We start from the raw sequence: 2,692 nt of genomic DNA, 5'->3' as shown, positions 1-2,692 counted from the left end.
CCTAGCCGGAAAATCATTCAAAACCCGATTCCGAAGCCAAATCTCAGTCAAATCCAAAACTTCTTGGGGCATTATTAACCAAACACCCCACCACACACCGATCTACTTTTAATTCGGGACAATCTCGTCGCCGGAATCCAAGCTCCGCCGCCGGCCGCCGCCACTCGTTTTGACCAAAAATTTCAAAATTTTTGTTTCTCATCGGAGATTCAAAAGATTCAATCTTTCGGGTCAACTTCAAGCTTGGGGTGCGATTTTAGCGAATTTCTTTTTGGGTTTCAACACACGAATTCGGTACATTTCTTTAATTTTATTGCATTCAACTTCTAATTTCAATTAGCTTGTGCTATGCATTAGATTGATTTGAATTGGACTTAGTTTGCTTTGAATTGATCGAATTGCATTGAATTGTACCAAATTGCAAGTTTGGAATATTTGCCCGGTTTATATTCTTATTATTTAGTTTGTTTGGATTGGTGTGAGGCGAGTTTGAGGGATAATTTTGGCCAAGTTTTTTGTGTTTGCTAGGTTTATTAACAGGTACAATGGCAAGGGACAAAACCATTCACGCCTCTCATGGTTCTTCCCGTGTGGCTTCATCCTCACGATCCACACAAAAAGCGTCAACCGAGAATACCGATCGTGAGGGCAACCTTGTCCTCACTAGCGCGCAAATCAAACAATTCAAGTCAAACCTCTAAAAACGTGCAATTCGAGCCACCAAATTTTACCACCAAGACTCAATGACGTACCTTGGCCTTGACGATTGCCTGAAACAGCTGTTCTTCAACATCGGTTGGCACGCGTTCCTCGCTCTTTCCGCGCGCACATACAAACAACCCACACTAGAGTTCCTTTCCACTTATGCACGGGATGACACGGCAGGGGTGCTCACATTTAAACTCCAGGGTCGACAGCACCGACTCACATACGACACCCTAAACACTATCATGGGCACATACAATAACTACAACACCGACATCTATAGCTATCAATGGACTCAATTCAAGAGCTCGCCCAAAATAGAGTTTTGGACTCAAATCACAAGTCTTCCAAACTTCAGTCCAAGTCGACAAAAAGATACTTACATCGTCCATCCTTGTTGGAGAATTGCCCACCGGATCCTCTCAACTTCCATCTTTGCCCGTCACGAGCCGGGACAAATCAACACAGTCGAGCTCTATTTCCTCTATTGCATGAGCCATCGGCGTTGGTCTTTGCCCGGTTTCACCACCTTTTTTCTGGATAAATGTGACAGCATTCGCATGAAGACCACTGGCGACATTTGCATTGGAGGTCTCATTACCCTAATTGGTTTGGGTGTGGGCCTTCAATTTCCCGAGTCTGAGTATGTGCCAGTGGATGACCCACCTCTCTATCTCCTTGACTACATCGCTCTCACCCGGATGGAATTATTGACACCTCATCCTACCCGTCCTAACCATTAGTCTTGGCTCAATCATGTAAAAGACCCAGTTTACATCTTACCTAACCCTAGCATCTCCGCCTTTTCCACCAGCGACCCTGAAACTTGGTTCTTACCTGACGAGTTAGACGATGATGATGAAATGCAGGTCGACCATTCCAATGCTGGTAGTCCATTTGAAACCGAAGACCATTATGACCTCCCGATCCAACAATTGCCACCACCCCTTTATGGTCAACCTTCGGGAGCACATTTTGAGCCACAACATGAGTACCACTCTCAACCGCAGCACAATGAGCCCGATCCCGAACATGAGTTTCCTCTTGATATCTACAGTCAGCTTGCTTCCTTGCGCCTCCAGGGCAATCGGAATACAGCCGCCATTCGTCGCATCGAGGAGCAGCAAGCCCGCGCCAACAACTATATGGAGGATCTTTGGTATCATTTTCGGCCCGACGACGGTTACCCCCCTCGTGGGCCTCCTCCATCTTGATCCCGGTATGATCCTTCCTTACTCTCATCCTAAGCATTGAGGACAATGCTAAATTTTAAGCTTGGGGTGAGGTATTCTTATATTTTTATTTTTATTGCATTTAGGTTGTATATAGTTGCATTTAGAGTAACTCATTTAGGTCATTCATAAAAAAATTGCATAAAAATTTCAAAAATATTGCATATTTTGTTTTTTTCTTTTCAAATTTTCATACTTTTTAGATGCATTCTAGTTTAAGTTCATGCATTTTTGTTCTCTCTTGTCTTCTCATCCCTACAGGTACCAGAGCACCGAGTCATAAGTATTGAATCATAGATTGGTCCCGGGTCTTGATATGGAATTCCTTGTATTTGATAAGTGGGACACGTTTTGAGCCTCACGGACCATTTTAAGACCGCTTGTGTGGGGGTCAGATGCAGGTAGCTTGATTGGGTCTAGGTGCGGAGGGATGTGGTTGGTCATGCCAATGTGTGCGAGCAAAGATTAGCCCGGTAAGGTACATTAAAGATATTGAAGACTCGCATCTTGGTTTTGGGGGGAATACCCCTTAGTACTCCCGAGTCTCGTCCGAGCCTTGCTTAGTTAGATTCCCACCACCTTTTTAAGATAGGTTATTTTTTTTAAAGAGTCTAGAGTAGATAGTTAGATAGATTTTGTTTATCACACCTTGCATTGAGGTGCTTGATGAACTTTGAAGTGGGTCCCCCAATTCACATCTTTTGGGACCAAGTTTTTTTTTTTTCGGTAACACCCATTTTTGTGTCATATCCCAC

The sequence above is a fragment of the Lactuca virosa genome, chromosome 9 (assembly GCF_052849685.1).
Source record: "Lactuca virosa cultivar CGN04683 chromosome 9, Lactuca_virosa_CGN04683_v6, whole genome shotgun sequence".
Taxonomy (NCBI): domain Eukaryota; kingdom Viridiplantae; phylum Streptophyta; class Magnoliopsida; order Asterales; family Asteraceae; genus Lactuca; species Lactuca virosa.
Note: the sequence above shows the minus strand (reverse complement) of the source record.